This window comes from Zonotrichia albicollis, chromosome 4 (assembly GCF_047830755.1).
Source record: "Zonotrichia albicollis isolate bZonAlb1 chromosome 4, bZonAlb1.hap1, whole genome shotgun sequence".
NCBI classification, from domain to species: Eukaryota; Metazoa; Chordata; class Aves; order Passeriformes; family Passerellidae; genus Zonotrichia; species Zonotrichia albicollis.
The window spans coordinates 39441628-39456349 of NC_133822.1; the positions used below are offsets into that span (position 1 = coordinate 39441628).

General features: G+C 43.6%; 1 non-coding gene across 1 annotated transcript; it reads right to left on the bottom strand.

Moving 5' to 3' along the window:
- Positions 1 to 14605: 14605 nt before the first annotated feature.
- On the bottom strand, positions 14606 to 14677 carry TRNAD-GUC (transfer RNA aspartic acid (anticodon GUC)). Its single transcript has one exon. It is a non-coding gene; the product is annotated as a tRNA-Asp (tRNA).
- Between the last annotated feature and the right edge of the window lie 45 nt (positions 14678 to 14722).

Consider the following 14722-nt stretch of genomic DNA (forward strand, 5'->3'; position numbering starts at 1 on the left):
AGTTTGTTCTTTGATGACTGTCTCAAAAAGAACTTTCTGTAATTCTCAGTAATTCCTTTAAAAGGAGAGGTACATTAAAGCAGAAAGCCTCTGCCACTGTCAGGGGTCTTCCAGCCTTAGGAATGGGGCAGAAAGGTTGGGGAACTCTAACTTTGGAAGAACAAAGGAGCACTAGGCACAACAGCAACTTCCCAGCCTGCTTAGGACAGCTGATTCAAATGTGGAAACAAGGCATGATGCCAGCTAGGTGTGTGCTGATATCTGCACACCAGCAAGGACCCTCAGGCTGCTGGGAGGGTGGTGTGGCACAGCTGCATTCATGCTGAAATTTACTTGTGTTCTGGATGAACATTTACAGACTTTCAGGAAAAATACTCTCAATTATCTGAGTTTCTATGGAGGTCTGTAGAGGAAGACGTGGTCCTTCAAGACCAGCCTCTAAACCATTTACCATCCATCCACTTTTATACAGGGCTAACAGCTCAGATTACATCCAGATGGGGACATGGTGTGGCTGTGCCATTCCTGCAGCCAGCTCTCCCCACTGTGGAAACGTGCTCTGCTCCTGCTCTGCCCTGGAACAGGTGACTGCTTTGCTGTATTTCACTTACACTTGCACCAGACCTGGTCTGTTCAGTAACTAAATGCAGGAGGAGTAGTTTTGTGTGAGGTGGAACTATGAAGGTCTGGTACTGCCTCATTATCTGGAATCTAAGGAGACATGAACTCTAGCAAGTTATTTTGCTGTACTTGAGAAGAAACGGTTCATAATGTTTCCTCTCCATGATGCCTAAAGAGGGCAAAATGTCACAGCCTGGCCCTCAGTAGAGGCACTAGCAGGATTTTTCTTCCCTCCCCAGTTACTTATTTTCAGTTAATTATACTAAGCATCATTTTTTCAACTCACAGTAGCTGGGCTAAGCATAGTTGGTTGCTACTGCCCTGCTTGTGATCGGTCTCAGACACACTGAGAGTGGTTTCATCTTGTAGGTGCTCACCTCCAAAACCAACAAATAAATCTGTCTGCCTCCACCAGCATGGTATCTGCTAGTCTTCTAGCAAAGAGATAGCAGAAGTCAAAATTAGAAGAAAGCTGCATTCCTGATATAGCTGAATAACTAGAGCTGGAAGCAGGTGCTTGCGACCCTCTAAAGATGCTCTTTGCAGGAAAGGTACCCAAGTAATCAGAGTCCTGGGGGTCCTACTCTCAGCTCTGGAGAACACGTTGGGGGCATACTGGGAGTAAGGCTTTGGAAAGCTGCTGTTCTCTGCTCCAAGAGCAATACAGGACAGTCTGAAACAAAATTTTAGTGGGAACAACCACTCTTGTTTTGTGCTTTCCAGAACCAGAGACAAAAAAGCCTATTTCTTTTATTAATGCACTGAGTATGTGGATAGTTCCCTTTGCTCTCTTTCCACATTTCAGGTATGTTTGCAGTATGTATTACAATTACGTGAAAATGGATTTGATAGGGACGGATTCCAGACCTGAATATTTAAATAGACAGACTAGATTGCTGCATATTTTTTTGCAAAGATGAGATTCTCTCTTTTTTTCATGCAAAGACACAGAAGGCCGGGGGGAAAGCAAAGGGGAATGCAGGAAAGGCATGAAAAATGAGGAAAAAGGCACCTGGAAAGGGCAAAGGGAAATGGAAAGTGCTCCACACACAAGCCTTCTTTGGCTCATGAATTTAACATGTGTGTAATGTTTCTTATGAGGAGTCATGTGAGCAATTTAAACTAGCCCCTAGGCAAGCCTAATCTGAACAAGCTGCTCTGAGACAAGCTACAAATTGCAGGATTTAATAAAAAGGGTTAGCAGAACAGAGGACAACACAGGAAGGGAAAGGCTAGTATAATATCAGGACTAGAAATGAAGTCTCTATGAGCAGATCTTAAAAATACATTACATTGAGGTAGCCAAGGCTGAAAAAGAGATATTGCATCAAAATTCTACACAGTTGGAGGCGTAAATTGCATAAAGTATCCTGACATTGACTTCCTCTCCATGAAGAGTGACACAGTTCTTTTATTTCATTTTCATCCCTGCTGTATCCTTGTCTCACACTGTGTCACTACCATTAGGTGTCACCACTCCACAGCAGCAGATTTCTGAGGAGGTAAACCAGAAACTCTCATCTAATATGTCAGATGCAGTCTTTCTTTCTTAAAGGTTCTCTACTCCTACAAAAGGATTTTCCTGGCTAACAAGCAGAATTACTGCAGCAGACAGCAAGAGTGGCACTGGCTGAGACTGAGTAGATCCTGGAAGTCCCTGGCATTGTTGGAAGTGTTTGATTTCAGGTTCCTAATGTTGAGGTTCAACTTCTGTGTAGGTTCAGCCTCAGCACTGCAAAGCAAGGCTCCCACCTGGCCTTCCCAATGCCTGGCTTGCCTCGCTGGGGACTCGTTTGGCTGGAATGAGCTGGGTCTGAGCCTTTGGCACTGCGCCTGCACATGGTGCACCTGGCTTCACATCACCCATGCTTGTTCTGCAGTTCAAGAGGCTGCCGTGGGTTCACAGCAGCCACAGTGGCAATGGGGCTAAGCTGGCTAATTGTGTTTCATAAGGAAAACAGAGCTGGAAATGTGTTCTTTTCTCTCTGCCTCACGTATCATAGTGCCCTACGCCTTCCCCATCAGAAGAGATTGTACAAAAGGGGATTGAACACTGGTACAACTCTGCTCCTGGGACATACAAATGTATGTCTGTACGTACATCTGCTTGGCAAAACAGATTTTGGAAATGCCAAAGTTGTTTGTTAACTGGTCACAATTACAGGGATAGCCAGCAGACCTCACTGAAGTTTTTCATGGAGTTAAGACTTTAAGCAGAAGTTTTTATAATAAACTGTTAACAGTGGCTGAAATATCTGTTCAACCAGATTAGGTATGTGCAAGCTTGGCTTCCAAGCAAATCCTCAAGCAAAGACAGTAAGTTTTTGGCTCCTAGAGCTGTTGCCTGAACCCATTCCTTGAAGAGTGGGAAGACTCCAGACCCCCAAGCACAGTGACCACAACAGGGCATGAATTGCCAGACTGCAACAGCAACATCTTACCAATAAATTCAATACCTTCAAAAAGCCAAGAACTGTTTTGGAAATTGAAGGTTCAATTATTCTCCTGTAACTGATACTTACTTAGCAACATAAACAAGTGACTGAATGAGAGAACATGAGTCACAATGTGAAATTAATACTATTTGTAATTTTTGCTGGCAGGTGAGTGCTCTGTTACGCTGACTCCCTCCGCCAAGTTCATTTTGGCTGGAGACTGTGTAGCCCCTTTCTTGGATGTGACAACCTCTTCTGTTCTATTGGGAGAGTAACACCAGCTGAGCCAGGTGTGAGGGCACCATCGCAATAACCTTCTTTTCCTACCTTTTACCCTTCTCCCATCAGGGGAGAAAGCTAGAGGGGTTTCTTTCCTTTCCATGTTCTCTTGCTCCTTTATTAAGTTGCAACCAAAGAAGTTACAGGGACTCTATGATGATAGGCCCTGCAACCATATGCCTTCCCCAAAAAAGCTTTTTAGTCAAAATCACAAGAGAGATGAAGGGGAAATTACTATCATTTAGCAAAACTTTTGAAATGAGTCACACAAAGAGCCTGTGGCAGAGCCCAGAGGAGCATGATATGATGTTCTCTGAAATCCCAGTCAGTGTCTGTGACAAGATCTTCACTGAGCAGACCCATACGCTTTCAGTGAGACACTACACTCTTGAGCGGGATATATGGTTTGCCAGGGACAAAAAAAATATGTATCTTATTAGAAATAAAATTGATTAAGAAAGTCCAGAAGTAGGCTGAACCAAGGGCTCACTTCACTCAGTACCTTCATCTTGTTTAAGGAGAACAGCATAAGATGTATGGGTTGATTTTTACCCCTGCTATAATCTCCCAGGTTGTGGAAACCTGCACTTTATAGATTTCAGGAGCTGGAAGCTGCACTCAGAAGTTTTTTAAAACACTGTTAGATCTAAGCTTTACAACTGTTTAACTCTTTTGAATCTGTTTATAGTCCTAGTGCCCAAAAGATCTGTGACAATGAGTTTCATAGTTTAAATGGCTGCATTTAACTGAACTGCATGGAAAAACTGCTTTTTTTTCTTACCTGCATCCAAATTTTTCATTGTGTGCCTCCTAGTTCTCCTTTTATGAGGAACAATAAATAACCATTCCCAGTTCATCTTCCCCAGACCACTTGTGATTTTATAGACATCTATTTTAAAAATGTTTAAAAATACATTCCCTGAGCTTTCATCAGTGTCTTCACAGAAATATAAAACCTGTTTCATATTACTTGAGTTGAAGCTTGTTGTGGCTGTTGTCCAGCTACATATTTTAGCAAGAAAAGTAAATATGTTCAGCTCAGGCTGTTGCATCATTTTGTGTATTTTTCTGGCAGTACTGCTTCCTCCCTTTTAGGGCTTGGTGGGAAGTTTTTATTTAAAAGCAAGACTGGACAAATACTTTCTTCATTGGACTATCTCAGACGCTCAAGGGTCCTCCAAAGATCAACTGAAGGAAAACTTGGGGGATGGGGGGAATCCCACTGGATACTGGCAGTGGAAAAAGGGCAAGCACTGCAGTTCCCATGAGCTGAACTGATGGCTGAAAAATATTACCTGTCAGTGGGCACCAGTCCCCAAAGGCTGACTTAACTCCCAGCATCTCTTTGTGTGCATGGGGATTCATCCCATGGTTTGAGGTTTGCTGTCAGCTGGGGATATGAATGTGGTGCAGTTATGCATTAAATGCAAGCACAAGTCAAAACCGGGTGTAGCTGCTTACTTCTAACAAATTTTGAGAGAGAGGTTGGGCAGTGTGAAAGGTTATACAGGATTTCCTTTCCTTTCCTTTCCTTTCCTTTCCTTTCCTTTCCTTTCCTTTCCTTTCCTTTCCTTTCCTTTCCTTTCCTTTCCTTTCCTTTCCTTTCCTTTCCTTTCCTTTCCTTTCCTTTCCTTTCCTTTCCTTTCCTTTCCTTTCCTTTCCTTTCCTTTCCTTTCCTTTCCACTACTGCCCCAGTGGAGAGACTGCTCAGCACATCTGTCCCCACTTGTTTTTTCATTTCTTTGAGGTGCTTGGCACACTTTTAGCCTCCTTCTGGCAGCCCACCCACTGGTGTAAAATTTGCTGCCAGGAGATGCTGGTAAGTTAATGAGGGCAATCAGACAGGAAACAAAAGTCTAAAAAAATAAAGAAATACTCCATAACTGAAGAGAGAAGTCCATTGATTCCTAGTAGAAATGGTGCTTTTCATATTCTGTGAGTGGAGTGATGTTGAGAAGGCTTTATTCTGTGCTTTGTGAAAAGAGGAGAGGAGGGATGTTGGGAAGATTTAAGCTGCTAAACCTTCACGAGACCACATGTGGTCTGTCTGCATTGCTTCTCAGAACCGTGTTGGTGAGGATGGCCAAGACTCAGAGGGTCCATGGGCTCCTTGGAAAGTGGCTGGGTTATCCCATCAGCCTTGAACAGTGTTCCTTACAGCCCAGCCCTGGCTAATGGGAGCAAGAGGATGAAAGGTGTCAGTCTGGGAAGCTGGGTTGCTATGTTCCTCAAAATCACAAATCCTTCATCCCTGAGTGTTGGCTCTCCTGGCTCACAGAGGGCATGGCTGAAGGAAGGTCTCACCACTGATCCTGGCAAATGCCAATTCCCAGAACTGCAAAGGGGATGCAGCCCCCTTGGCCACCACCGAGTGCCTGAAAACAGATCTCAGACAGCTAAATGTGCTCCCTGGGACTTCAGCCAGAAACCTGCAGAGGTCAGGCTCTTGCAAAATAAATGTATTTAAACATGTCTTCTGCTGAAGCCTTTCAGACTTTTTATTTCCCCTTAATGAGATTTGAGCCAAAATTACTTCAGCTTCTGCCAAAGAGAGCTATCTGTGCTATTTCTTCAGTCCAGGCTGCACAGTGTTTGCCCAAGCACCCTGGTGTGTGTTCAGGATGAGAGGATCCCACCCCTCTGAGCAGTCCCAGCAGCTACAGGGAGGATTTCTCAACATGCCTGAGGGACTGCCTGTGTCTCAGTGCAATACTTGCTCAGTCAGACTTTTCAGCTCTGGCTTCCTGGGCTCTCTTGAACCTTTGTCTCTGCTGAAGGTGGCCTTGGACAGCTCAGCAAAGAGTTCCCTTGAGGTCATGTGATGAGTAAAATGAAAAATCCACCCCTGGTTATCTGAACTCAGACTCAGGGAGTAAGGATGCAGCCCCAAGGTTTTCCCTTGTGCTGGGGATATCCCCCACCTATTTCAGCAGAAAGGGGGAGAAGTGGAAAGGTCTGCAATTCATGGCCCTGCATGAAACCTGCACAGGGCCTTTCCTCTTGGTCTGAGGCCTTTCCCAAGAAGGTCCTGCTTCCCACGTCTGGAGCTCTCTGTGCACAGGAAGGGCTGCAGGCACTGTGCTGTAGCAATGTCACACAGCTGAGGTTATGCACAGTGGGCCAAAAAGAGTAGATCAATGCCTCCACTGAGAGCACCATGTCTGTGGAAACCTAGATCTATGGGATGTTTTATAGGCTTTTAGGGGAGAGACTTCCACCTGAATAGCACATTTAATCAGGTTATGTATTATATTTCATGTTATGCAATAAATTGTGGAAGAAGTAGAAGAGATTTTTGCCTTGTGAAATAACCATGGCAAAAAATAGCTATGCAAGAAGTATGGAAATTACTTCCTCTGCTGTGAACAGCTGGCTGTGCCTGTGGTAAGGGTCTCCAGTTGTTCTCAGACTTGGAGCACCCACACACAGACAAAGGGGGAAGTCTACTAGTACATCTATTTAGGGACACTTCACTTTATGGCCAGAACACTGGGGGCTTTGTGGGTATTTCTGCAGAGGAGCTGAGATATCCGGAGCAAAGAAAAAGCAGAGACAACAAATGAAGAGCATTGCAGGGAGCAGCTCATGCAGAGTAAACAGTGGTACTTATTGACAGCAACTGAAATGAGGATAAGGAAAGGCTTGCCTGGGTTTGAGAAATGGAAGACAACAAACTGTGAACAAGCAGCTGCTGTTCACACCCTTACAGTGCTTCACTGAGGAGTCATAAAGATTCCCATTATCATTCAGTGATTTTGGAGAAAGCATTTGTCTTTGATTCTTTTCTTTTCTGCTTCCTTTCTTTTTTTTTTCTTTCTTCTCCTCTATAATATTGTTTGATCAAATTTCTTTCATTGCTTATTGTGAAAAAGCAGTTTGCTAAGCACTGGCATAGAATAACTCCATTTTTTCAGCTGTAACTCTACAAATTGAGGCCAGTGCTGCTGCCAGGCAAAACCTAGCAGAAAAGCCACAGAGGGAATTTCAAGCTTAAAAATATTAAATTCTTATGTATCTGACACAGATCTTTTGAAATTTGGAGAGACTGACAACATTACATAAAATATATACAGTATATATATTACCAGGCATAAACAATGGTAAGATAAACTTGCTCTAATGAGTAGTCTTCAGCTCACACTCCTAGTCTATGCATAAGAAGGGGCAGAAATATAATATCAAACGATTTTCAAAAATTTCCATTGGTTGGTGCTGCAGCAACTGCAGAATGCTGCAGATGGTGTGACTGTAGTAAACCAGGCAGAAGAAAGAAGCAACACCTCTGCAGCCTCAAAAGTTGCAGAGATACTATTGCCCTAACTGAAAAGAGAAAAGCACATGACTGAACTTTTCATACAAAATTGTAATAGAAGCTTTTGCTGTTTAGTACATATTTCTTCTCTGCTCCCACTCTTGAATAAATACATCTCTAATTGAGATGTGTAAGACTTAAGTTTTTTGATTAACTCCTTGAGTAATGAAGTATTTTTCTGCACAATTATTTTTTTCTAGTTGTGTTTTTGCTCTGGTTTGCATTCCTGCTCTGAATATGGATATGAGGGACAAATATCCAAATAATTATTTGCACTGTTTCCCTGAAGAATCAAAGAAAGGTTCCAAGAAGTCAATCTAAAGGCAAAAAAAAAATATTAAAGGCAGTTAAGAGGAGTCCAAGATACTGATCTACAGAAGCAGGCCTGACAATGAGCTCAAGAGCAGCCCAGTTGCTGCATGTCACAGTGACCAGATGGCATGGCCTGGTGCAGGAGCAGGAGGTGATGGATGCCTTTTGTGCATCTGCCGGTGAAAGCCAGCACCAGATCTACGTGCAATTCCATAGCACTGCTGTTAAAGGAGAAGGCACTGCCTGAGCACTCTCACACCGTTCCAGGAGCTGCACACATCACTGGGGTTGTGACTCCTGGGACTGGAGTCCCATGACAGTGAGCAGTTCCATGAGCACTGGGTGTCTCCTTCAACTCACCGCTCACACATCCCCCCACTCTCAGATCCACTTCCTCCTCCTTGGGCTGGATCCTAGATTTCTCATGGGAGAGTCTCAGCCACCAGAATTTATAAAAAGAAACAATTTCATAGAGTGGTGTAGCAGCAGATCAGCTTGAGCCGGATGCTTTTAGAGACAACCCCCTGCTCCCCCTATGCTTGTCACATGCTTTTCTTGGTCCAATTATAATTTTTGTTCTGGGGTCTTCTAACACCTTACTGGATTTTTTCTTTGTGTCCACGCAGGCAGGCCATTCACTGCTCTCATATTGTCAAGTTATGTCTTCTGCTGAGAGGTGTAGCCTCTTTATCTTGTGGTTTATACTTGTGGGGCATCTGCTCAATGTCAGAGCATGAGAAACAGAAAAGTTCTACACTTAGGACACACATTACTTAGCAACAACCAAAATATCAGTGTGTTATCAATATTCTTCTCATACTAAAAACAAAACACAGCTCAGTACCAGCTACTAGCAAAATAAGTAATAAATTATCAACAATTAGTATCTTTCAATGCTTCCAACTCTAAAACAATATCCCAAATTTATCCAGAGGCCAGTTTGTATTCATCTCCAGAGTAAAGGTCTCTCAAATCTGAATCCTCAGTAAAGAAGCATGAAATCTCCTCTTGGAAAGATTCAGATATTAAACAACAGAAAAAAAAACATCCTTTTTGTGATCATTGAGTTTATTCTGCATGAAGATGAGCATCTGCAAACTACTCAAGGGACCATACTTTGTGTGAAACCTATATACCATCTCTTCTTTTTCAGTGTTAGATCTTGGATGCTTAAAAGTTAGTATGAGCTTTTTTGTTAGGTACCTCATGGAACAGAAACTCTGGGCATGCCACGGAGTATGCAACCTCCATTTCATTCCTAAGGCCCCAACTATATTTTGTAATGTTTGGGACACAAAATGTGGACCTCGGTCTGAGTGTATGGTGTTCACCATTCCATATCTGGGGATAATGTTCTCTAGGATTCCCCATCATCCAGAAGCAGAAGTTTTTAAAACTGATGACTGAGAAGATTGTGAAGATAGTAACAGCTATAGAAAAACATATATGATTTCTTCATATACCACAATTCTGTCTGTATAAAAACTTTTGTAAGCACTGGGGTTTTCAGATAGAGAAGGACATTGTAAGCCACTGCTGCTACATGCAAGTAACTTCACCAGAAAGAGGAAGTGTTGTCATCCATGGTATTTCAAAATATTTAGCAAAGAAAAATATGAGACAAAGCAAAGTCCTGAATAGGCAAAATAGCGTAATAGACATTTAGCATCAAATTAGCAGAAGAGTTAACTGTGCATCATCTAGATTTCTGGCTTTGGGGCAGGAATTATCCTTTCCTGAGCCAGTCATGATGACATCCTAAGGCTGCCAGATCTCCATGCACAGTTAAATAACATCCCCTAGAGAAGAAAACACACTGAACATCCTGAAGTGGTAAAAAGGAATTGTGCCATAACTGTGTAGAAATATAAATATAGTCTGTTCATGTAGCAATTTTTAAGTTAGTTACTTAATAGTGTTTTTCAAAGTTGTAGGTTAATGTTATCAAATGAGTATTGTGATTTTTGGATGCTTTCCTTTTGAAATAATATGAGTGAATCTGCACATCAGATCTCTCCAGTAGCTTAAACATATCCTAGAAACCATAGCCTAATAGCAGAGACTAATTTTTCTGGTGGTATAATCTGTGTGCATATCTAGCAACATGGAAATTTTATTTAACAGACCATCTGACAGGTAGAGATAGAACTGTACGTAGTGTTCAATCACTTCTACAAAGAAGACAGCACTGAGGAACTGTCTTTCTCAGGAAAAATAAAAGAAATAGAATGGACATTCTCAAGCAGTGTAAAAAATAAATAAATGGAGAATAAATTACTACTAAAATATTGCTTTAAAGTATTTTCCATCTATATGTCCCAGGAAGCTGGATGCTTCTTAATGGTCATTCACGTAAAAAACAGAACAGCTCCTTGTACATCCTTATGCTCAAATGTTAAGAGCTACTGGAGAGGAACTGGGCATCTAATGTACCCTTCTTGTAAGCAAATGAAAAAATGGAAAATTGTCAGGTGGTCTGGAGGAGCCATAAAAACACAATGCATTGGGGTGGAATGCCTGATGGTGGCCTGGGTATATTTTAGTTGACAGGTGGGTCAGCATCCCACCCAGTTTATATTGTTATTGTTACAGTGACCCAAGTGGAGCTGCAGGAACATGCAGCACCTGACTGCCCAGACCTGTGTGAAGATGTTGGAAATTCTCAATGAGAGGGCTCAAGTGCCAGCTCCTTGGTGGCATTCTGTGTTCGCAGCCCCACATGCTGCTCTGAGATGGTTTGTGTGCCAGGGAGCTGCAGGAGTGGGCACTGGGGGCACTGGGGCCAGGCTGCCGCCAGCCAGGGCACAGACCTCAGCACCTGAACATGGTGAGGGGACAGGGATGGCAGCAGAGCCTGGGGACAGCCATGGCCCAGCTGTCATCCTCACACAGCTCTTTTCCCAGGAGCTGATCCAAGGCCGGCACCATCACAGAGCTGGCCAGAGCCCGACTCCTCAGTGGAGAGAGAAGACTGCAGAGCAAACTGGGGTTCTTGGGGCCAACAGTTTGTGGATACTAATGATGGCAAGCCAAAACTTCTCCAATGAAGGTTAAATTCTTTTACATTGCTTATCTTATTTATATGATCCCCTGGTTGACCCTGTGCAGCAGCTACTGTTGCAAAGTGTTTCAGCACCTTCTGAGGGGCCGAGATTCCCCTCTTCTCTTAGCAGCCAGAAGGTTCAGCCCTGAGAATCTCTGCAGAAGGACCAAGGTGGAGTAAAGGGCTTATATCCTCCTAAATGGGCTGTTCATCAACTTTACATTGGATGTCCTGACCTGCAAGAAAGCTTGCAAACAATTTGTCATTGTCTGTTCCTGCTATTACCTCTTGATGAGCATTGATAGTGACATTTTCTGATCTGTTCTTCCTTATCTCCCTACTTACCAATTAGTTTACTTCCAAGTGATATGCAATTAACATAAATCATTAAGTTTGAGAAAGGGTCCTATCTTCTTTTCCTTGTCCTTAGAGTAATCACCAATGTAAAACTTCCAAGATACTCAGTTCTCCTAAGTTTTTGTTTCATCATTACTAATGACATAAAGTGGTCTTTTAACATTTGCAAGCAATATTTTGCTTTTCAAAAAATCACCTTGAAAAAGGTTAATTGAAATATTTGGCAGAGTTAAGGGTACATAAAATGCACTTAGTTAAATACACCTATGAATACAGTCCTCAGAGGACAAAATACTAGAAATTACACAGTCCCCAGGGCTTGAACACATTTCAAACAGATGCTTTAGCAAGATGCCATTATCATGCTTTTGCTGACACTCCAGCCCACACCTCCCCATAGTGTTGTTTTGCTACCAGCTTATGAATTTGGCAAGACCGGAACTGGTAATTTGCTCTCCAACTTGCTCTTGTCTTGCTGGTTTGGCCACTGACCAGCCATAATACTGGCTGTCCATGAGCTTTGGATAAATTGAGGGTGATAAATCACACATACACCATAGCAGGTAAGTGGGAGGATTAGAAGCATCAAAAGAGATGAAGGTTAAAGCTGTGTGTAGATAATTAAAGAGGCATCAGAGAAAGAATTCTACTCTCAACACGGAATTGTTCGCTCCTCCAGATTTCACTAGTGCTCATTCAAATTGTGCTCCTGCAAACAACTGTGTAAGTCTTCCATCCAAGGGATCCCTCACCTTGTGCCTCCTGTGGACACAGCCCATGAGGAAGCCATCCTGAGGTGCACTCACATTCTCAGGAAGGTCTGAAACCTGTGGGCAGCTGTGTCTGGGCTTGCTGGCATTCCAGCTGTCCTGGCCCCAGCTGGGGAACAACAGCACCGTGCTGGCATTCCAGCTGTCCTTGCTCCATGATGCCAGCTGGGGAACAACAGCACCGTGCTGGCATTCCAGCTGTCCTGGCCCCAGCTGGGGAACAACAGCACCGTGCTGGCATTCCAGCTGTCCTGGCCCCAGCTGGGGAACAACAACGCTGTGCTGGCATTCCAGCTGTCCTGGCTCCAATGCTGCCAGCGGGAGAGCGTGCGTGCGGGTGTGGGGGAAGGATTTGGTAGCACAGGAGAAGGGAAAGAGGTTGAGCTGACCTGGATGACTTGGGTGAGAACAAAGTATCCTGCAGGTGGAGAGAGGCTGACCTTGTAAAACCCTGCTCAGCGCCCTGAGCTCCTTGTTCTTCTTCCTTTCACCTTTGCCCATGCACCAATGAGAGTGCCTTTCTGGGACTTTAGAAGCTGTGGGTTTACAGCAAAACTTTGCCTCTTGGGTAGTGGCTTGAGCAGTGTGAAAGCTAAATCTGAAAACAAGAACCACGACTAAGCAGGTATGAAATTGCTTACAAGACTTTTTTTTATGACTAAAAACACTGTCAGCAGGGTTCTGTTTTGAATTAATTGCTTTTCTTATCCCTTATTGTTTTATGACAGCTGAAATTGCCTGACTGGATGCCAACACACATGAACAACTAAATGGTTCTTGCATCTTATTTTATGGTCTGACCTCTGTTTTGAAATAAACTGCCTACTAAACAAATTAAGTTCCCTTGATTTTCTGATGACATATATATGTGGATTTTGAGAACAGGAAGTGAGTATGGCAGGAAATTCAGAAGTCACGAAAGGGAAAGTTTTATGGTTATTTTTTTCTCCCTTCTATAATACAGACCTACTGAAACTCCTTCCTAGTCCTGCCCTAGTTTATCTGGGCATGTGGCTGTAGTCTAGGAGTTTATACAAAGCTCTGGGGTATCACTGAGGATGGTGCTCACATCCTCTCTCCTTCGCGTACTCCTCACATTGCCATCTCAGATTCACATCCAGGTGGGACAGCTGGGGTGGTGGGATGCTCTTGAGGGGCCCATGGGCTTTGCCATCAACTATGAGCCCACAGAGAAACCATCTCTTGGTCTCGCACAGTACATCAAGCCTGGCGTTCCTCCTGTGCCCTCAGCTCCCCACAGCTCTTGGTGTGCTGCTCCCATGGCTGTCCACACTAGGGCTGAAGGTGTGGAAACCAATTTCTGACAGTGACAGGGGTTAGATTCTGCATCTGAAATTACGTGGTCATGGTTTCCAGCAATGCTGTGTTAAGAGTAATTGCTCTTTGTTGCTGAACTTTTCTGTCAAGTTGTCTCTTAGCTCTTATTTCCCAGAGAAAATTTCTCTTGTGTATATTCTCTCTTGGGTGCTTGCTGCTGGTTGGGTGGCTGATGCAAGGTTGCTCATGGTACAGAACTATCTACTTTCAGTGTGCAGTTCAGGGCATCAAATTAGTTTTACTGAAACTGCCAGAATGCACAAAGCAGCCTCCTGCTCTGAACACCAGTAACATGCATCCACAGAGCTGGGCGTCTTGGCCTTTTGCCATGGGTGCTAATTCCTTACTTCTTTTATGTGCAATTGGCCATAGAGCTATTTCCTGACTTGGAAAAAGAGAAATTTGGGCAATCATATTTACTGCTCAGCATCTGCTAACCTCCCACAGACAGGAGGAGACCTCTCCTAGTACCTTTGTGCTGAACTGTGTTATAAATAGGCAGATAAATAAATTTCTGGCAAAAGGATTAAAAAAGAAGGGGTGCCTAAGAAAGCATTTTCAGTGATACTAAGTAAAGGTAAGCAGGGATGCTGGAGTGTCAAAGCTGTTCTGCGAACTACTCTTAGCTGGTGCACATAAGTGTGCTCTGGGCAGGATCCAGTGAAGCCTCAGGGCTTTCCAATGGCTGAAGTTCTCACTTTAAGGACAACAATGCCAGGCTGTGTTACTGCAAGCCAGGACATGGCCGCTGGCTTTCCACCTTCCCTCTTCTGCGCCTATTTGACCTGTTCCCTTCCCAATGTTTCTGACTCAGGTGAGGGTGAGTTAGGTTTTTTCCAGTTTAAGAAAAAGGGTAAATGTTTTTGAAAGGTTTAACCCTTTTGTTCAGCTGTTTGAGCCACTAAAATATGAAAATACTTTTCCTGTGCCTGCTCTCAGTTCTGCAGCTGATCTTGTGATACTCTGACACTACCTCAGCCCCGGAGCAGGTATGCAGCCAGATCCGGATAGGTTTTGCTCCGTTCTTCCTGTTTCAGAGTCGGAACGTTTTTACCACGGCTGTCTGGGAACAGCTTTTATTTCCCAAAATGATTTTGCCTTTACATTAGAGGCAACTAGAGAAAAAAACATCCTGTACCTCCCCGTCGGGGAATCGAACCCCGGTCTCCCGCGTGACAGGCGGGGATACTTACCACTATACTAACGAGGAACTGTACATCTACCGCTCCTCCAGTAGGGCTCATATTCTGTTTGA